General features: G+C 39.9%; 1 long non-coding RNA gene across 1 annotated transcript in view; it reads left to right on the forward strand.

Moving 5' to 3' along the window:
- LOC131830275 (uncharacterized) overlaps positions 1–22,770 on the forward strand; it is a 67,955-nt gene that overhangs the window by 15,999 nt on the left and 29,186 nt on the right. The window lies entirely within an intron of this gene.

Genomic DNA, 22,770 nt, shown 5'->3' on the forward strand with positions numbered 1-22,770 from the left:
AGTAGGAGCAGAGCCAAGAATCCTAACCATTGCAGGTCGGGCTGACATACAGCAGAGAAAACAGGCCCACACAGGAGGGCGGGAGTCAGAGGGACAAAAATTCCAGGGGCATTCCACCTACCCCAACATAAGAAGAGAACTCTTGATTTGCTTGATTATAAACTTTATTGCTTTTCTTACCAGTCCCCCTTTTTTTTTCTGATAATAAAAGCAACAAATACTTGACACAAGTATCTAGGAACATAAATTATAGAATCTAGCGTGACAATCACCCATTATTGAGTTACTACCTATAGACAACCACATTAACCAGCACATATTCTTCCAACTTTCTTTCTGGTTTTTTTTTTTTTTTTTTTTTTTTTTTTTAAGATTTTTATTTATTTGTTTATCAGAGAGAGAGGACACAAGCAGGGAGAGCAGCAGAGCAGAGAGATGTGGGACTCAATCCCAGGACCTTGGGATCAGGACCTGAGCCGAAGGCAGATGCTCAACCTACTGAGCCACCCAGGTGTCCCTGTTCTTCCAGTTTTCCCGTGATGCTTTCAGAACATATGAAATGATTGTGTGTATATTTATAAAATAATGTTTCAACGCACAGACACCCGCGTAGAAGACATCAGTTCTTATAATGCATAGTATGCAACTTGCCTTTTCTCCCCTGACAACAGATTTCATCTTTTTACCCTTTTGATCCATGCAAATCTACCTCATTCTTTTTTTTTTTTTTAACTAATTTTAATTTTTAAGAGCAGTCCTAGAGTCCAAGAAAAATTGAGCATAAGGTACCCACATACCCTCTCCTGGTCACACATATGGCCTCCCTCACTTTTAACATCCCACAACGTAGTGGTACATTTGTTACAATTTGTGAATCAACATTAGCACATGATTATTAATCACAGTTTACATGAGAAATCACTCATAATGATGTACACTTGAGGGATTTTGACAAGTGTATAGTGACATACTCACTATGACAGAATCAGGAGTAGTTTCTCTATCCTGAAGTTTCTCTGTATTCCGCCAATACCTTCTTTCTTCCCCTGGACTCCTGGCAACCACTGATCATATTATCATCTGGAGAACTTTGTCTTTCCCAGAATGTGTCATAGCTGGAATCCAACAGTATATAGCCTTTTCAGATTGACCTCTTTCACTTTGTAATATGCATTTAAGGTTTCTCCGTGCCTTGGTGTGGCTTGTTGGTACCTCATTTCCTTTGAGAGCTGAATAGTATTCTATAGTATGAATGTACCACAGTTTTTCCCCCGTTGAAGGATATCTCAGTTGCTTCCAACCTTTGACAGTTATGAATATGGCTGTAAATATTTGCGTACAGGTTTTTGTGTAGACCTAACTTCTCAAGTCATTTGGGTGGATACCAAGGCATGTTACGGCTGCATTGTGTGATAAGAATGTGTTTAGTTTTGTGAAAAACAACCTGCCATACTGTCTTTCAAAGTGGATTGTGCCTTTCATGAGTCATTCCTTTGCTGTTGTGTTTAAAAAGTCATTGGGAAACTCAGTCATTTATATTTTCTTTTGTTATCTTCTAGGGATTTTGTAGTTTGGTATTTCAAATTTGGGGTATGATCTATTTTGAGTTAATGTTTGTGAATGACATGTTTTCTCTACTATTTTCCATTGATCTATTTGTTTACTCTCTTGTCAATACCACACTGCCTTGATTATAGTAGCTTCGTAGGAAGTCTGAATGTCAGGTAGTGTCAATTCTGCAACTTTATTCTTCTCCTTCAATCTTGGGTCAGGTATTCAGAGTCTCTTACCTCCCCATGTAGACTTTTGAATCAATTTGTTGATCCATAAAATAACTTGCTGGGATTTTTGACTGGGATTACATTGGATCTATAGATCAAGTTGAAAAGAAACAACATCTTTACACTATTGACTTCCTCCTCATGAATATGAAATATCTCTCAAGTTATTTAGTTTTTCTTTGATTTCTTTCAACAGAGTTTTGTAATTTTCTTCATGTAGCTCTTTTGAATGTTTTGTTGGATTTATACCTAAGTACTTCATTTCTGATGCTAGTGTTATATCACTCTATTTAATGGCTGCAAAAAAAAAGTCTATTAAATGAATGTATTTAAGACCTCTCATTAATTCTTCAGTGCATATTTAATTTGGATAACTTTAAAAAGGGAACAAACAAAAGCATAGTTTTGGCCACCTATCAAAGCAGAGATGATGATGCATTACTTGGTCAAGCTGGAGGCCCAGAAAATTAAGGACACCAATCTGTATTTATCACCAACAGCTACAGTCGTCCAATACACCAGCATAAATAGCAGCAAACTAGATTAAACTAATCGGGTGAATCTACTCACAAAGAAGTTCCTGAAAACAACTTAGTCTGATAGATAAGCAGATGGGCTTTTGTTCTTGTGGGTTTCCAAGAACCACTGATTCAAAATAGTATAGAGGAATCTTAACACTATTCTGTTGCTCAGGCTATATGTATAATCAAGCCAGGGAAGCTTACAATGATGTTTTATTTTATAACAGGAGTCTAAATTTTGATCCATTAGAGATCATTTGGGGATACGTTTGATTTATACATGCTTACATTTCTGAGGTACTCCATAAGTAAGGCTTTAAAAGGGGCTTCTCTTTGAACATTTAGGGAGAGTTTCAATTTATTGTTTGTTTGCCATCCCCTTTAAAAATCTGGAAACCTCCTCTTTAGGATTTAGTCAGTAGTATCTACTATATCCTGAAACCTCTTCCATCTCACCTGCTTGGGAAATGTCAGCCTTGAATTGTAGCTGATTTGAAGTTTAAATGAACTTTACCTCGAGTGCAATGACAACTCCACCGTTCATTCGCCAGCTGTTAAGCCTGTCATTTCCCGAGGCAGCCTACAAAGCACAGTTATTTAATTGTACAAGTAGAAGGAGTAAAAATATTTAGGTGTCCTGCTTGTCTGAAGCTTTTTTCCTGGGCCTTGCCATCAGTTAGCATTTAAGTTAGAGAGAAATCAACTTCATGAGATATCCCCATGAAGGTTGAAGATCACAATAAAATAGTCATGCACATATCTCAAAAATATGACTTGAGAAAAATCATGTAGTCTGAAAGAACTGTTCTTCCTCACTTTTATCTAAAGGTTTTTAAAAAAATATTTGAGGTGAAAGGCTAAAATTACAAAATTAATCCAGATGAGCAGACCCTATTTCTTTCTTCCTTCCTTTCTTTCTTTCTTTCTTTTTTTTTTTTTTTTTTAAGATTTTTATTTATTTATTTGACAAACAGAGTTCACAAGTAGACAGAGAGGCAGGCAGAGAGAGAGATGGGGAAGCAGGTTCCCTGGTAAGCAGAGAGCTCAATGTGGGGCTCAGACCCCCGACTCTGGGATCATGACCTGAGCTGAAGGCAGAGGCTTTAACCCACTGAGCCACCCAGGCCCCACACCCTATTTCTTTGACTCACTACTTTATCCGTTACTTGAAGTTTTATCTGTAAGGCCGATAATCTGTGTAAGCCCAGCACTAACATTACTGGCTTCCAGCAATGATCAATCATTCTCATCAGATTGATTCAAAGCGAGAAATTTCAATAGGCTGGCTTAAAAGGAATTGCAACTCTGATCACCAATCTAGAGCAAGATTTTGGCCTTGGAATTCATCAACAATTGGCGAGCTTGGATTTCATTGGAAGAGATGTAACAGAATTCCTCCAAAGATTTCATATGAGGGATTTTTGATACACTTTTAAGCAATAGCTCTAACACTTTTGGCTTTGTGGAGAATGGATAGGCTTAAGAAAATCTGTTTGCCTATTTTAAGGCTCTACTGTAATTTTTAATTATAATGTTAGTTAACGGGATAGATGTTAAGAATTACCTAATATGCATGGTCTATAAAGCCACAGATATCAGGTAGGTAAGGTTCCTGAGTTGGATTGGCCCTGCAGGAGGTGATGGACTGAAAAGTGATCTCCAACCCTACAGGGGGCAGCAGATGTCCATCTCCAGCTAAGTGTTAAACTATGCCAAAGCAAACTTAGAGGAAGAGCTGAAATCCTCAAGTTTGTTTTAAGGCTCGCTCTGGGCTTAGGCAAATAAATGACTTGCTTCGGCCAATAAAATGCTAAAAGGTATTATTCATGAGGAAGCTTGAAAAACTGCTTGCAGGAGTCCTTCTCTTTTGGAGTCCTCCTACCTAGGAGTATAAGCCTAGGCTAATCTGCCTGCGAGTGAAAGATCACCAGAGGAAGGAAACATATCCCAGGTGACCCATCTAGAGCCGGCTAACTTCTAAATATGAGGGAGCACAACTGAGAGCAGCAGAACCACTCATGCAGCTGTAGCCACGTGCAGACCCACAGTGAATCCAGCTGGGCTTGATGTAGATCAGCAGAATTGCTCAGTCACCCCATAGATTCATGAGAAATAATAAATGTTGACTGTTGTACAACACTGAGGTTTTATGGCTTTTGGTTAGACAGCATTAATGTGGTGTTAGATAACTGGTATCTAGCTGATATACCAGCCTGTGGAAAGTGGTCAATAAATATTAGCTGTATACATTCACAGTTCATTGATTCTAAAGTACTTCTAATACTTTGATAATGGTGCCTTCTTGATATTTCCAGAAGCTGTCTATAGAAGGTTTTTTTTCAGTGACACTCTGTCACCTAGGTGATATTGACTATTATATTCCATTGATTCTAATATACATCCAGAACTTTGAAGATGTTAAAATGCAAAAATCCTGCTTATTGTAGAAAATTCCATCAAGACCTCTAAGGGTAGTGGTGATTTGTGGGTATAGCTGAAGCCCAGCTCCACAGATCCAGAGTATCTGTGGAAATAGAGGTTATCAGCATGATTCACTACAGAGTGAGAACTTCAGGTTATTAAAGAACAGAGGAACCTGGAAATTGTGTGATGGATAGTCCCTCCCATTAAAGCAGGTCCGTGCTATCTTCTTTCATGTCTTAGGTGACCAAAGGAAGAGCATTTTTGGGTGACTCATGAGTGTTCTCTAAGATGCCTAAACATCATTAAGAACAAAAGCTTCCAAAAACAAAGCTTTCTTTCACACTTATAGTTTGAAGGTATAAATTATGTCCCCAAGGGTCTCCTTATGCTGAATTAGGATAGTGTTCAATTAAGCTGCCCATAAATAGTATGGAGAAAGTTAGGGAGAGTTTAAATACTGTAATTAAAGGCACTCATTGTATGTTTTACCTTTTATGTTTCTTAACAGTTTGTAAGCTACCCAGAGACAAACTAATATTTTATTCCATTACCTCAGTCTTTCATAGTCTTTAATGAAGTGGAGTAAATAGGGTTAACACTGGGCATTTAATGGGTGTTTACAAGCATCACAAGAAAATCAATACTGTCATTTCACTGTTCCATAATTTTGGACCAAAAATATTCCCTAGGTTGAGTCCCACCCTTGGCTCCAAGTAATCTTCTCCTGCTAGGAGAAAAGAAAATCATTCTCTTAAAACGCTTCTCAGAGCACCTTCTTCAGACTTGGTGGGTCACTATAAAAATAAGCGTCCCTAGACTATTTGAAAAAAATGACACTACAGGGATCCTGACTGCCCTTTCCTTGGTAAAATCCTTGAAAGGGAAAATTATCAGTCAAGAGGAGTCAAGTTGAGTGCTGGGCTGATTCTAGGTATTCTTTCTGCCAAAGGCTTCCCATTACTTCTTTGTGTCTATGTCTAGAAAGTGTCCTTGGCATTATTAATGACCAGGTTGAGAACTGAGGGGCTGAATATCCTCCTTGTCTAAGATACAGCTTTGATCTCCTAACCAGACCTCTTTTAGTTCCCTAGGAGGGCAAAGGTACGGTCAAGGTGACGTGAAGAGAGGTCTAAATTCTGGTTGCATTATATAGTAGCTGTGAGAACTTACCTAAGTTCTCTGGTTCTGAGCTTCAGTTTCCTCCTTTCTTAAAAAGGGTGGTGGTGATTAATAATACTACCTTGTAGGGTATGGTGGAAACTAGAAGCAATATACACAGTAAGCTCCTGTGTGTAAAAAGGTTCACTCCCATTCGCCCATCTTCCCACCAACCCCCCCCCCCTCCCCGCCCGCAATCCTGGGCCTCTCTCTCTGGGCCTGGCTACAGGTGCTACATCTAGATGCCGACCATCAGCCTGAAGGTCCAGATTTGTTCACACTCAAATGGCCCAAGTCCACGTTCCTTCCATTTGGCAAGGCATCCTCCTTTTTGATAGATTTCTCTGGAGTGACCACCAGCCTAAATTACCAGCATTCTTCTTACTCTTCAACACAATTTCTCTGTTTCTGAATGTTTGTGTTGCTGAGCATCCAACTGGCCATGCTGTGATCTCTTTCCCTTCCCAGGAGAGTCATGAGACAGACACAAGGCCTACCCCTCTGTAGCCCTGGACACAGCAGCGATCAGGCAAGGGAGAGCAAGGAGGAATCAGTGCAGCTGATCACTATGCCTGGAAACCTCATTCAATGAGAATTTGATATAGAAGTTGGACCACCTATGTCACCTTCATATAACAACAACAAAATAAAGGTGATGCTACTGGGACAAGAGCCATTAAATCACTGGGATCACTATAAGCATTGACATCAAGGTTTCTAGAAAGTTCATTGTCAAAACTATATATATATATATATGCATATATATATATATATATATAGTGTGCATGCACGTGCGCATCTGTCTTGCCTTGTCTTATATATATCATATATATAAAATAATATATATAACTACATATATAATAATATAATATATATTATATAATTAATAATATTAATAATATAATATAATAATATTATTATTAATATATATTATAATTATATTATGTTAATATGATTATAATAATATATATTGATATATAATAAATTATTATATTAATATAATATAATTATATATTATATTATATAATATTATATATAATTATATATATAATTATATAATACACAGGTTTCTAAAAACTGTATTTAAAATGTTTCTTATTTCAGTTGTAAAGGGTAACAATCTAGTCAGAATAATTTGGGTGATGTATCTTTTCACAGCTAGTAATGCAAATGCCAAATAAGCCTCAAATTGTTTAAAAGTAGAATTATCTGATAATGCCTTGTTTTAAGGGACATACATAATTAAGTTCTGAATACATAATTAAGTTCTCTTAAGGAAGGGGATTCTGAATTCTGCCTTCAGGAAGCTTCTTTTTTAAATAGATCTTGATGGACAATTCCATCACAGATCCCATTACTTCAACCAGACAATTATCTCTTTAGAACCAAAGGTACTGGGATCCCTTTCTCTTTTCTTTTTCTTCATCTGTGTGAGCATGTGTATGATTCTTCTTTGCAATCATGCATGCTATCTCAACTCTGACTTATGTGATTGAGTTTGTCCTCTTTTCCAGACAATTAAATAACTCATTTTTGTTAATTGAATGCATGCTAAGAGCCCTAGATTGATGATGATTTCCTTAAGGACCACCAGCTCAGGGCACCTTTTCCTTTTCCAGAAGTTCACTGGGGCACAGAAATCTCGTGCTGATTATCTTTGTCCTCTTCTCCTTTCTTACATGTGGATCACTTGTCCCCTCCTAGTCCAGACTTTCTGGCAGTGTCTCCCCTCGCCCCTTGCAATTCTTAAGGGCTTCTGAAGAAACTCAAGCTTACCTGATACTTAGTGAAATTGACACTGTTGTTTGTTATCTTTAAGTTTGTTTTTTTTTTTTTTAAAGAGTGTATCTATTTATTTGACAGACAGGGACCACAAGCAGACTGAGAGGCAGGCAGAGAGACAGGGAAGCAGGCTCCCCACTGAGCAGAGAGCCCCACGCGGGGCCCAATCCCAGGACCCCGGGACCATGACCCGAGCCGAAGGCAGAGGCCCAACCCACTAAGCCACCCAGGCGCCCCGTTTGTTATCTTTAAATTATGAATGACAAGCATGGAAAAACAAAACAAAACAAAAAACAAAAACCCTCTTTTTGTCCCTGTGAAGATACATTAATAATTGGTAGCTGTGGTTTTTGTGGGCACCTTTGAGACTCTGTCCACAGGAGTTAGCCATCAAAGGTAGCTTGTAACCAGGGCACCAGTAGGTTAAGCCGCTGCCTTCGGCTCAGGTCATGATCTCAGGGTCCTGATCTCAGGGTCCTGGGATGGAGCCCCACATCGGCTTTCTGCTCTGTAGGGAGACTGCTTCCGCCTCTCTCTCTGCCTGCCTCTCTGCCTACTTGTGATCTCTCTCTCTCTGTGTCAAATAAATAAATAAAATATTAAAAAAAAAAAATAAAAACCAACAACACTTATTTAAAAAAAAAAAAAAAAGTAGCTATAACCAAAGCCCCAGAGCTTTGGCTTGTAAATCACAGAGTCAAAGAACATAAGGATTACTAGCCCCATGGAACCCAAGATTGGGGATTTCAAGCCCTGGTCAAAATTTTCAGCATGGCATAATTTGGAGCTGAATTTGATAAGGGACCTTCTTAAAATGAAAATAAAAACAAACAAACAAATAAAGCACCAAAACTAAACTTCCAGCAGTTAACAAAAGATTTCCCCAAAAAAAGATGATTTTTGTCCCCGAAAGGATGGAAGCACATCATCTCAAATGAAACGACAATCATTTATTTTGAATAAATTTAGCTTTATGAAAAACATACTTCATTTTCATATTTTTTTTCTTATATTTAAAACATGCATCACTAAACCTTTCAACATTACACTCTACCATAAAGATAAATCTCACAAACTTAATGGTGAGTAAAAGAAGCCAGACACGAAATAGCTCTTACTGTACAGTTCCATTTGTAGAAATGATATAAACAGGTGAAGCTACTCTCTGCTGATAGGAGTCCGGGCATTGGGTTATCATCAAGAGGGAGATGGGGAGGGTCTGGGAGAGTCTGGAAGGGATTGAGGGTGGGCACATTCTAGGGTTCTAGGGTGCTAGTAACACTCTGTTTCTTGATTCAGGTGGTGTTGCCCTCGTCTCTTCACCTTATGAAAATTCAGCAAGCCATACACTCTTTTACAGGAGTTTTGTCACATGCCATGCTTCAATTAAAATAAGTAAAAAATGAAGGATTTGTCTTCCTCTATAGACCTATAGGCATTTGGAAATCACTGATATGGTTTGGTTTCCCTTCTTGGCAGGCGAGGAAGCTGCAGGAAAACCATCTTGTTCAAAGTTGTGAAGCCACCAGTGATCCCACTGGGCACAGAGCTTTCTCAGCTTAATCCGGCTCCCTAGCCATGCTGCTCGGTCCTTCATCCTGAGATAACGGTCATAACTTGAGAAGTCTCTACAAGGAAGGGCCCACCTTCTATGAGTGTGTTCATTCAGCTGCCAGGCACTCTGTAGACACCCTCTCTCTACTTACTGAGGAGGCCTGGAATGAATGTGGCTGTCCCCTGTCTTCAACCAGGGAGCTGGGCACTTCTTGGTAGATAGTGGTCTCTTTCACACTTGCCCATCTTTTGGCCGTGGTATTATCTCTTTAAGGAAATCAATTTCTTCTCTTTCCAAGATGACTCCTCTCTTTGAACACCTCAAGTTCTGCAACCATTCTCTTTTTACCTTTTCCTCTCCCATTCACACCTTTTATCTTTCTTCCTCCTGGGTCCTCCCTTTCCGCTTACAGAGATGCTCAATATTCCTCTTGGAGAATAAATGAAGTAAACAGAAGTAAAGCCAAATAAACAAAAGTAGCACTATTCTTTGTCTCTGACAGTGAGTCATCAGATAAGTTTTGGGTGCCCATCCTGGGTCCACATGCCAGCCCAGCCCACAGTCAGGCCCAATCTTCCTTTTTGGTTCCATCTTCGCACCTTGACATTTTTGAAGAAAATATGTAATCATTAATTCTTCCTGTTGCTCATCTCCAATTTTCTTCTCAGGCTGTGAACTCTGGCTTCCACTCCACAGGTCTGTCAATTCTATTTTTTTAAAGGATGCCCATGTCCTCTTGGCAGGACTTCCCTACATCCTAATTTTCCTGGGATCACTACTGTCTATACTTGTGATCCTGGAGCTCATACTAATGAATCTCTGTTTTTAAATTCACAAAAGTCTCACAGATTGGAGAATCCGTGGTGGTGAACATAACATCTTAGTCACCATATAAATGGCCACTTCTGGGTCCTCATTCTCACTGACACTTGTCAACATTGACCGCAGGTGTATTAAGGTTATGAGCAAAGGCTTTGGCGCAGTACCCTGGGTTCAATTCCTAGCAATCTTATGTGATCTTACTCAAGTTACTTAGTTATTCTGAGCCTTGATTTCTTCATTTATTTAAAAAAAAAAAACAAGGAGGGGTGCCTGGGTGGCTCAGTGGGTTAAAGCTTCTGCCTTCGGCTTGGGTCATGATCCCAGGGTCCTGCGATGGAGCCCCACATCGGGTTCTCTGCTCAGCGGAGAGCCTGCTTCCTGCCTGCCTCTCTGCCTACTTGTGATCTCTCTCTCTGTCAAATAAATAAAATATTTTTTTTTTTTTAAAAAGGAATAGTAGTAGTAATGCCTGCTTCATAATGTAGTTACAGTTATTCAACAGGAAAAGTATCCAAAGTATGTTGTGCAGGTGTGGGACAGTTAGCATTCATTACATGACACTGCATTTTCCTGGTTGAAACTATCCCATGCTCCCCACATTGGTGTTCTTTTGTTTTTGTGTTTTTGGTTTTTTGTCTCAGGTGATGTTTCCTGGGATCCTTCTGTCCAGTCACCCTTTACCCCCTGGGGTTTCCTTGTTTACCATTTCTGCATTTGACACTCCATTTGTGTCTTATGGTTAAGTCTGAGGGCTGAAGAGCCTGACTTCGTGGATTCATAATTTGAGCTCTGTCACTTAATAGATGAGTGTACTTGGATGAGTAATTTTACCTTTCATTGCATTGATTACTGCAATTATAAAATGAGGTTTATAGCAGTATCTAACTTCATAGCTGATACCTACTTCAAAGCAGTTATTATAAAGATGAAATGAGCTAAGGCATGGAACAGGTGCTTAGCATGATATGTGCAACAGAGGATGTGAGCAGAAAATGTTATCCATTGTTATGTTCAGTTACCAGAGTAGGTGTTTTGACCTTGCATTCATCCCCGTCTCTCCTCTGCCCCCATATAGGCGTCTAGGCCTAGTCCTGTGCTTTCGTCTTCTGTGGAGCCCTCACAAATCCTTCCCGTTACCTACTTGCCATTCTTACTTTAGTTGAGACCATTGTTCCTTCTTTCCAATGTGCTAGAATAACTTCATTACTTGTTTTCCTGACTACAGTCTGTTCTCATTCAGTTGGTTGTCCATGGTAAAGGAGTTGAATTCTCCAGAACCATATTTCTGATCATGCCAGTCTTTGACACGAAGAGCTCTTGTGGTTCCTCCTCGCCTACTGATTAAATTTCAAGCTCTAGGTTCTGCTGTTCAAGCTCTCCTATATGTAGACCCCACTCACCTTTCAAACATTTTTTCTCCTTCACACACATTGCTTCATCCAGTGGCCCAACTAAACAGACTCATCTCCTCTCCCTCAAGTCTGACAGCAGTTATCCCATTGGAGACATTGTTTCCATTGTTCTATCATTTTCAATACCCTGCCCTCTCTAAATACCCATTTACTACCATCTTTTTTTTTTTTTAAAGTACTACCATCTTTTAAAGATTAACTCAGATGTCATCTTCTCTGACTTCCCGATGTGTTCTCTGCTCTTAAAATGGAAGTTTTCACTCTAACCCATGCAACCCTCTGAGATAGTGTCGAACTCTTCCTAATAGGGGCAAGATTTTCTGCAGTGTGTTCTATCTGAACACCATTTTTTCTCCTTGCAAGAACAGTGCCTGCAAATGCTTACTCTCCTTGTCTCTCTGTCCTCTGTCCTTTATCATGAAGTTTACATCAGTCTGTCCAGGGAAAGAAGGAGAGTTGCTTGATTTCGTTAATCTCATTGTGTGCAATTGAACTAGGCTCTCTGAAGCCCACTACAAACACTGTTAAGGTGTTCTATTTCTGCCTTGCAGGTACATAAAGCTGAATTGTGGAGAAAGAGTGCACACACACATGAAAATGACTTAAGGACATTTTCAGAGCAGCACATAAACAGGTGCCGATTAATGAAGTGCCTAGGGAGCTGGAAAGTGCTGAAAAGATGCAGAGTAGGGAGAACCCGTCAGCTTTGTGGTGTAACGGCTGAAGGCTTTGCAGAGAAGGAGAGTTTGGCAGAAGAAATAGAGAAAGGAAATGATAGTATGGTTGGCAAAGGGAGGGAAAGTTCTCCTGGTCTGTAGGAGCAGATGGGCCAGAACCAGCAATGTCTATTTCCTCAAATGCTGACAGGCAAGGCTGGCTCTATCCTGAGAAGTTTAAGCCCAAATCAAGATATTCTCCATCCTCAGCTAAAACATGGAAGGAATTAATCCATTAATCTTTAATGATATGAACATGCACTTTCCAGTCAGACATGCTGGGTTACATCTTCTTTTACTTATCAGGCGTGTGATTCTGGGCCCATCACTTCACCTCTCTAAGGCTTCGATTTGCCTGAAAATACTCAACTCTGCTCAGGGTTTTAGAATATGGGATTTGGTAGTAGATTAAATTCTACCACTGCTACGTTCTGGCCTGTGACCTTAGAAAAGTCCCTTAACTTCTTGAGCTTCATCTCAGTAGGATGGCTATGAGAGTGACTGAAATAATGTACATAAAGGTCTTCTATATCAAAAAAGCCAATCTGCTTTAGAAAACAATGAAATGGGAAAACGAATGACTACTTGCTGAGAACGTTGTTCAGTGAGCCATCATCCAGAGTGCTGGGCATAGAGTTAGCACCTAATAAGTGAAAGGTTGATACTACGCCAAGAAAATATATGCCTGAGATTAACCAGAAAAATGCATCTCCACTGTGCTTAATCAATTGCGTAATTTTGTGTTGGATGTTTGTCTTCCATGCTTGAATGTAATTCCAAGCATTTGGAGCTTTGACTGTCTTCTCTACCACTGGATGCCTGGTACTAAACATAATTTCTAATACAAAGTCAGTGTGAACTAATGCCTAGACAAACAAGAGGGATTAGGGAAATAAAGTTTTAGTGGGAGTTATGGGACATGCACAGCTGATAAATAGTAGATTTCTATGGACTAATGAATTGTGCAAATTATTTTCAGAATTGTTGGAATGAGGCTATTTTCATTAAATATGGAGAGTATTAATAAGGCTGGAGATTCTAATTTTCTATACTCTATGTCCTTCTGTTTTATTTATACCTTATTTGGAACAAATTCATGTTCTTGTCCCCATATCCTTTACCTTTGTTCTTTGTGGTTTTGGGGTTTTTTTTTTTTTTTTTCTAACTTTGTCCTTTAATTCTTTAATTTTTTCTTATGGATTTTATTACTTACTATATAAAGTGAAAGATTTGTAGGCAGAGTCACCTTGGCTTTCAAAAAGTGCTTGCTATTAGCCTCTAAGGCATGCATGTCTTCTGGCAATTACTATAATTATTGGAAAATCTTAACTAGATTCTGGAAGGGGGTAACATTTCCTTAGGGTAAGTTACACAGAAAAAAAAAAGAGACAGAAAGGGAAATAAAGTCTAAAGAATGAAGGAAAGGTAAAGAGGTTTAGTCATGGCAACTTAATTAGCTTAATTAAACTTTATCAATTTGCATTCTTGGACATAGCTAACAACTTCATTTGCAAATGTTTAGGCAGGGTAGGAATTAGAATAGGGCGCAGACTTTGCCCTCCAGGATCTTCTATCTTAGCTGTGGAGGGAACTATACATCAGTAAAACTTGAGTAAGACTCTTGACCATCTTGATTTTAGTCAGGATGACTAAGAGGCCATGGCCTCCTGTTGAAGCCAGGCCAGGATGTTCAAGGAGTTTGGAAACTGGTCATCTAAGAAATAATGAAAAGATGTCTGAGTTATTGCCTTGGAGAAATTAAGTAGGATCAGGGGTTTCAGAGACTAAGTGGAGGAGTGTTAATTTCATGTGGCTCCAAGGAACAGAGTTAAGATCGATTAATTTATTATTTCATTCATTCATTTATTCATTAAATAAATACTTAGAAAGCACCAACTAAATGCCAACTATTGTAAATGTCACAGAGGAAAAAAAAAAAAAAATCTATGCCCTAATGATAGGAATGCCCCAAAGGAAGATTTGCTTCAGATGAACTTCTTTGGAAACAGAGATTTTCAGAGATGGGCCTCCTAGGAAGTAGGGTCAAAAATTTCTCACAGTTGGGGCGCCTGGGTGGCTCAGTGGGTTAAGCCGCTGCCTTCGGCTCAGGTCATGATCTCAGGGTCCTGGGATCGAGTCCCGCATCGGGCTCTCTGCTCAGCAGGGAGCCTGCTTCCTTCTCTCTCTCTCTCTGCCTGCCTCTCAGTGTACTTGTAATTTCTCTCTGTCAAATAAATATATAAAATCTTTAAAAAAAAAAAAATTTCTCACAGAGTTTTCAAATTGTTCATACACAGAAAGCATTCAACATATTCATTTATTGATTTAGTTAGGAAATACCACTATTTATTATAACCCACAAACTATGCTAAGTGATCAGAATACAGACAAATAACACACAAAGGTCCCTGTCTTCACAGAACTTACATTCTAGATGGAAGGAGAGACACGACAAACATTTGTACAATAATTGTACAAATAAACTTGATAGCTTCATGTAAAAAATAAAAAGCATCCTTTATAATTGTGATAAGGAGAATCTGAATGGGATATTTTAAATTGGATGATAACCTTGCAGATGACTTTCCCACTCCAGGGATTGCCTTCAGCTGAAGAGTATTGCTCCATCCAAGACCATTTTCTCTTCCAGGGAACTATGGGGGTAGTTCACATATAATGATTCACCAAGTAAGCGTGTAAAGACGTGGGTATCTCATTCTAATGAAGGTCAACTGTGCAGAACCTTCTTCACTCCAAAATTCCCCATGACGTTGACTGAGACTTTCATGGAGCAGTCATCACGTTTCAACTTTTTCTTCTGGCTGACCCTGCTTCCTTCACTCCCCCCACAGAGTTCCACCCTGAGAACACTCCCTAGTATATTTCCTGCACACACATTTCTGTTGTAGAGTCAGCGTCCCACAGTCTGCTTTCACATGACCTGTGACAGATGGAATTGATAAGGAGTGGACCATGCAAAATTACATTGGGTCTATTCAGCCATAAAGAAATTGATGGCAATATGGTATCATTATCAGTATTAAGTCCAGGAAGATAGGATCTTTTCCTGATTCTCAAACATGATCACAGTCAGCTGTCCACTCATGGATGTGCTCTCTGACCATCACTGCCCAAACATTCCCTCAGCTTGACTTAACTTCAGGAAAATTTCTTTTTGACCATGGGTCCCTGATCTGCATTCTTTTTTAGAGCATTTGCTTTAGAAAACTTGGAATTATAAATGCTTTTTCTGCCCTTTGAGATGTAAATCTTCTCTAACATTTGCCAGTTTTATGACCCAGGAGTGTCTTTCTCAAGGACAGAAACTGTCCCTTGGAAATATAATCATCAAGGAAGATAGGCATCTTATATCCCAGTCTTTGAGGCTAACTGAATAAGCACCAATTAGCAAACAGACATGGTGTAATCACATTAACCAAACTCTTTTCTAATGCTCTCTAATAGTTTTCCACTGGCTCACCAGCTGCTTTATTAAAAAAAAAAAAAAATAGGGGCACCTGGAGTCTGCCCTCAGCTATGGCCATGATCCGAGGATCCTGGAATTCAGTCCCACGTTGGGCTCCCTTCTCAGTAGGGAGTCTGTTACTCCCTCTGCCCCTCCTTCTGCTTATGCTTTCTTTCTCCCTCTCTCTCAAATAAATAAATAAAATCTTAAAAAAAAAAATAAAAAAAGACTTCCTTGCCTATTGAACTGCTTCTGGTGCAATATTTTTTCTTTGACACCTTTCTCTGGTGATCATTTTAGCAAGCAGAAAGACTGGCAAAGGAAAAGAGGCTGGATTTAGCAGAGCTTGGTCCTGCTGGCAGTAAACTCATGTTCTGGATTATTCATTTGAATTCCTCCTGGTCAGGACCACAGGAGACTGTAAGAGTCCCTGTAGTCAGTCTTCAGCAGAGGCAGAACAATACATCTGCTGCTATCTCAGACACCCAACTGGATAATGAGGTGGCAAAAAGCCAGCCTTGGAGAGCCAAGAATGGGAATGAAGCCTGGGCTCAGGCATAGCTCAACGGGCAGTTGAGATTTGGGGCCCGAGGATCTACATTACTAAACTCCAAAACTGATACTGACCATCCAAAAGTATGATGAACTTGTCTATTTCTAAGGGCTCGTCTTACTCTGATAATTTCACAACATCTTCTCCAAGCACCAACATGTACTTCAGAAAGTTCATTTGTTGTGGTTACATGGTGGTCTCTTCAGCTGTCTCCCTGAAATTTGCAAACTCCTATTAGAATCTGAATTATCCATTCTTTGCTATTTTGGGGGTGTTTGTTTACTCGCTTTAAGGTTATTTTTCATTAGGATAAATTCCCACCTTTAGAATCACTGGATCAAAGTGCATATCAGTTTTATGGCTCTTGTTACCTGTTCAGATTGTCCTTTTAAAAAATGGAAATTTTTTTTTTTGCTGCAGGCACTGAGTATACCAGTATCCTACAATCCTCTCCAATTCCCTTTTAGTTATTTAAATGGGTTGTCTTCGTTTTTTGCTTGATGGGACCTGGTCATTATTTTAATATAATGTGAAAATATGTAGTTACTCTTTGGTCTGTTTGTTCCTCTCTGTAGCAGGACAAAGATTCTTGACATATGTTTCAGGTATCTGACCCTGGACCCAGCCCTCTGGTTTCATCTTCTCATTGGCTCGGTTTAAAGGGTTCTTTCTGTGGTTATATAATTACTGAGGTATGAACAATGGTAAAGGAGCCATTTCAGAGGAACAAGTGCCAAGCATGGAGAGGTGTCCAAAGCAGGGCTCATTTCCGGGCTGCGAGGGAGGGTCTCTCTCGGTTTAGGGAGGTGCACAGTGAGTGTACTTCTTGTACTCCTTTCTTCCTAACCCAACCAATTACGAGATGTTTTGTTAAAATCAAGTAAGAGGAGCTCAAAAATGTAAAAAGCCCTCTACAGGTTGCTTCAGTATGAGACAGTCACAGAGGAAAGGAAAAGACTATTTTGATTGGTGGTCCGCAGGCTAACTATTATGAGATATGGTTTCTTTATATTACACAGACAAGCCAACAAGACTGTATAGAGTTCAACATTTTTGCAAAAATATTATACATATTTTGAAACAATTGAAACAATATGCAAGGGTATAAATTTTTAAATAATGCTATCATTTTCCATTTTGCTTCTGGGAGACATCCTGTGTTCAGGTTCTATGTACTTATATAGATTTTTAAACATTAGCCTGAATATTATTATGAAATAGTATATGCATACAAAAAACAGTAGAAAATGATGTAATGAATATTTCTTTACCGGTTATTATCCAGCTTTATCAAATTTATCAAACTCCCATATTTCAGATTTTTCCACATTTGGAATGTAAGTGCTCTGTGAAGGATTTCCTTGGTGCTTACTGCACATCGAGTTCCTGTATGAAGTTATTTTCTCATGCATTGTATCCCTTGATTCACTTTGTGCTACGATCCCTTAAAGAGGTAGTATTACACCTAATTTATAGCTCTACAAAACTGAATCTCAGCGAGGAAAGGAAAGAATTGTAAGTTCTCCAGATAATGCATGGTGGGCCTGAAGTCTGAGGGCCAATCTCTCAGACTTAGAGCCAGCTCTGAGACTTGATTGCTTCTCTCTTGGTCTGGTGTGTGTTTGTGTGTCTGTCTGTCTGTCTGTCTGTCTGCATGTGTCTGAGTCCACACACATGTCACACTTGTATCTGGATCTGTGCATGTGAATCCATACATGTACAAGAATAGGTGTCTTAGAACAGGAGAGAGATCTTGTCACTTCAAGGGATGTGGCCCCTGGTAAGAAAAGGAAGTACCTTTTGAATAGTCACAGCATCTCTCAACACAAGTAGAGCAAGGCCTATTCTCAGCCTTTTCCAGGGGAGGAATGGCCTCTCATTCCATTTTTTTATAGGAACATCTATCCCTAGCCGACAGTTTATGAGCAGCTTTCTGTCGTGGGCAGGAGTGTTGGCTCACTATAATTAATTCTTTTCTCACCCCCACACTTGAGAGTGAGAAATCAAAGGGCATTAAAGGGAATGCAGTTACAATCCACAAAGGAACTACATAAAATGTTACCTTTTGGCTCAACACGCTGCTCCCTCCCTGAGTCATATGCCTACGTCCCCATCTCCGCACGGACGACAGGGTTTGTTGCTGGCTGAGACCCAATCACAGATTCGTTGGCAGTCACTCTCCAAGATTTGGTAGGGGTATTCGTTAAAACTTGGCTGGAAGGAAAGATTTTGTGCCAAAGGTTTTCTCTGATTCTATATGTCTTGCATGTAAGATAAATAAGAGCAAAGGAAAGAGACGAATTATTGCTGGAGTTTAAACTCTGGAGTCAGAGAGTTGAGTGTGAGGCCCCACGTTGCCATGGAACAACCTAGAACAAGGTTAAGTCTCCTAGACTTTCTGGATCTCAGTTCCTGTATTTATAGCATACGTGTTAGAAGACATGTCCCCTAAGGTTTGGGGGCAGGTTAGATGAGTGAGGTGTCTAATGTCTGCCGAAGTTCTCCCTAACGTCTCCCTGACTTCTGCTAACACTCCCTAACACAGTACCTGGCACTCAGTCAGCTCTCTGTGCTGATACCCATCATTTACAAAGTACATTCATGCCATGTCACTTTGTCCTCAGAGCAATCCATTAAGACAGGCATGCATTCTCCTTCCGTTCTTTGCACCCGTTTCATAAGCTGAATGGATGGCTTGATTAGCCAGTGCTCTTCCCACTGAGACAGGTGCCACCATGAGAGGAGAACAGTGGCCCGTCGAAGCCCTGAAATGTGCTGGATGTCTCTGTGGGGAAAACCCTCAAAACACTGGCTCTGCTCCCTTCCTGGAGCAGGACGGAGGGTCTTTTTTTTTTTTTTAAGATTTATTTTATTTTATTTATTTGACAGAGAGACATCACAAGTAGGCAGAGAAGCAGGCAGAGAGAGAGAGAGGAGGAAGCAGGCTCCCTGCTGAGCAGAGAGCCCGATGCGGGACTCGATCCCAGGACCCTGAGATCATGACCTGAGCCGAAGGCAGTGGCTTAACCCACTGAGCCACCCAGGCACCCAGGACAGAGGGTCTTAAAGAACACGGGCCTTACAGGCCAGAATCCTCACCCTGACCTTTTTGGTCCTTGTGCAAAACCTCAATCTTGTTTCATTTCCTAAATTTCATAATGTTAGTTCTATTGACTTCTGTGTTTCTTTCCTTAAACAGGAAGGTGTGCAAAGTACAGTTCAAGGTTCTCCCTTCCTCTGTGAATCAGGAAAATAAGTGATGGAGAGGGCTGGGGCAATAACAAGGGTTGGATCTGATTTTTTCCTTCCAGGGAAAGTGCCGCGGGATTATCTCAAGTCTCCACAGAAAAAGAAAGGAAAAAGGCTTATCCAGGGAAGGGAAGGTTCTTTGGTAAAAATGTAGATATCCTTTTCTGGTGTTCCTATCAGCCTTTGGTAATTTGGGGAAAAAATGATAAAAACAGGTTGAGGGATTGGTTCTTCCCTTATAAAACGTGAAAGAAACAGAAAAGAACTTGGAGGAAAGGTAATACGCAAAACTTAGTTAGCTTTACTCTTTTGAGTCTTTTATCTTTGCAAATTTGGACAAAAAGCAAGGATGCAGAGTTATTATTATTGCTTTTTTAAAAAAAAATTTAATTTTTTTTTTAATTTGACAGACAGAGATCACAAACAGGTAAGAGAGGCAGGTAGAGAGAGAGGGGATAGCAGACTCCCCGCTGAACAGAGAGCCCAATGCGGGGCTCCATCCCAGGACACCGAGATCATGACCTGAGCCAAAGGCAGAGGCTTTAACCCACTGAGCCACCCAGGCGCCCCAATTATTACTGCGTTTTTTAAAAGATTTGTTTATTTATTTGAGAGAGAGTGTGTGTGGGGAGAGGAGGGACAGAGGGTAAGGGAGAGAATCTCAAACAGACCCCCCTCTGAGTGTGGAGTGCAAGGCGGTCTCCACCCCAGGCTACTGGAGCCGAAATCAAGAGCTGGACGCTTAACTGACTGAGCCACCAAGTGATCCAAGTTGTCATGATTGTTTTAATCATTGAACACATCCATCTCTACTCATCTTTAGTTTACTAAAACTAAAATCTGTTATCAGTGCATTTGGGTGAATGGTACCATCCTCCAGTCCTGGGTACTGACCCCTTTAAAATCATGAAATGTCTTCGTGTGCTCTCCCAGAACCAGGGTGGGGGACACTAATTGGAAGGAACTCTGTCCCTCTGACACTCATCCACTTATTTTTATTTGTTTATTTTTAAATGGGTCTACATACCCTTGCTGAGTATTTACTTTGTGAGTGGAGGATATTATTGCCAGATTCCAGGAGAATCAGGTGAAGTCTGTATTTCTGGGGAAAGAGATTCAGCACAAGTAGTGGTGATGCTCATGTATAGGACCCAGAGACAATGGAGAACATCCCCAGAGCTGAAAAGCAATGTTCCTGGAGACTAGGTCATATGTGTGGACACTTAGTGTTCACCATCTACTGAAATAGAAGATGGCTCTACCTACATGTACTCTGACTGGAATATGACTTCTGAATATTCAAAGTATTTGAAGGGGTACGTCATGATGAGATGGTGGTGGGAAGCAGGAGCCCTTTAAATCTGGAATGAAAGAAGGTCTTACGCTCTGAACCCCAAGGGAACTGGGCAATCTGGTCCCACATTTGGGAGATGAAGAATCTGAGATTCAGAAAGAGAAGGTGACCTTAGCTCAGTTTCCTTTTGGCATCAAGGACATTGAACTCACATTTCCTTATTTTGTATTTGAGGATTGATTTTTTTTTTTACTTTATTTTCCATAAACCGTACTGCCCATGAAACATTATAATACAAATAATCACAGAATCTTAATTATATCATTTTATGTAACACATGGTTTTGTTTGGGAAAGCAATGATAAGTTCACTGATGTTGGGATGTGATGGGTAAGTTGAAAGTTGGCTCGGTGACGGATGCCAGGGCCACACTGAGGCACTTTGATAGTGTGTGTTCTCCAGATAGATGTTAGTTTAATTTATGAAGAATGTGTGGGTTACATCCCCTCAAAAGTAAAAGGCAAGAAAAATATTTAACAAAACCAATCCCTGGGATTCTTTCACTGATATCTGTAATGGGTTGCCCGTGAGGAACTCAATCCTGACAACTACCATATGATGAACTTGGAAGGGGACCTTCTCCAAGTGAGTCTTGAGATGATGGTAGCTCAGTCCACAGCTGGATCACAACCTTATGAGAGACCCTGAATGAGAGGGTCCCAGATTAGCCACACTCAGATTATGGTCCCAAAGAAACTTTGAGAAAGCTACTCTTGTTTAAGTTACTCAGTTTTGGGCTAATCTGTGACTTATCGGTAGATGATTAGTACATTATTCTTTGCTCGGATCAAGACATGCTCAGCCTCATTTTCATCTATCTTCCCCTGGAAGCCTTTGTCTAAAGCCTTGAAAAAGAGGGTCATAAAATTCCTTCTCATAATTGTTCTTAATGAAGACAGACATCAAACAAACCATTAACCACCCAGCAAGACACTTTCTGGCTTTTTCCTAATCACAAAAGTCTGAATCTCAGGTTGACTGACATGGAAACATCTACTTATTCAGACACTGTGACCTAGTACTGATAATGCCTCATGTTCATACAAGCCCCTTGGAGCTTCTCAGGCCTATGTTGCCCTGTACCTTGGGCTAAAGAAGATGAACAGAAGGTCAGAAGCTAATTCCAGGAAAGGAGGGGAACTTGCTGTCATATTAATCTTCTCAACACAGCCTTTTCTACCACAGTAGCTCCAGATGGCCTCCTTGGATGCCAGGCATTATTTCTCAGTGAGTCAGTTTCCCTGGCTTCCTTTAGGTCAAGGATCCAAAAAAAAAAAAAAAAAAAAAAAACCAGGAGAGGTAATTTGCAATCTCCTATAAGCCTATGGCAGTTTTTATGTTGAAATCTCGGAGACCCTCTTCCCTGGGGGATTTGGGAACCTTCTCTTGCCCTCTGCCTCCCCCTTCACTAAGGGGAAATATTACTGCCAAGCCTATTCTCAGAGCTGCTCAAAAAACACATACCCAGCAGCATGTCCTGGCAAAAATAAAGGCAAGAATGAGGATAGGCTATTTCTAGATAAAAATTTTAAAAATATATGCAGAAAAGAAAAATTAAGCTCGTGCAGATTTCCTGCTTCTCCCACAGTTGTAGGGGCCTACATATCAAGAATTTGGTTTTCTTTAATATTTTAATTGTGCAATATCTTAAACCTACCCAGTAAAGAAAAAAATAATATGATGAACTCTTATATATTTTAACTCATCCTCAACACGCACAGTGAATGTGAACTGTACATTATTATTTTTTAAATTATTATATATGTATTATTATTCTTTATGCATTTCCAAGACAATATATCACTAGCATCTCTCTCTCTCTCTCTTTCTCTCTCTCACTCTCTCCCTGTGTCTGTCTGAGTCTGTGTCTCTCTCTCTTCCAATGCTATTCCAGTGCTATGTCTTGCTGTTTCTTTTTTTCTTCTAGTACCATGCTCTAGGCTGAACACATAGGTATCAAGGTAATAAGATTTTGCC

Source organism: Mustela lutreola, chromosome 4 (assembly GCF_030435805.1).
Source record: "Mustela lutreola isolate mMusLut2 chromosome 4, mMusLut2.pri, whole genome shotgun sequence".
In the NCBI taxonomy this organism is placed as follows: domain Eukaryota; kingdom Metazoa; phylum Chordata; class Mammalia; order Carnivora; family Mustelidae; genus Mustela; species Mustela lutreola.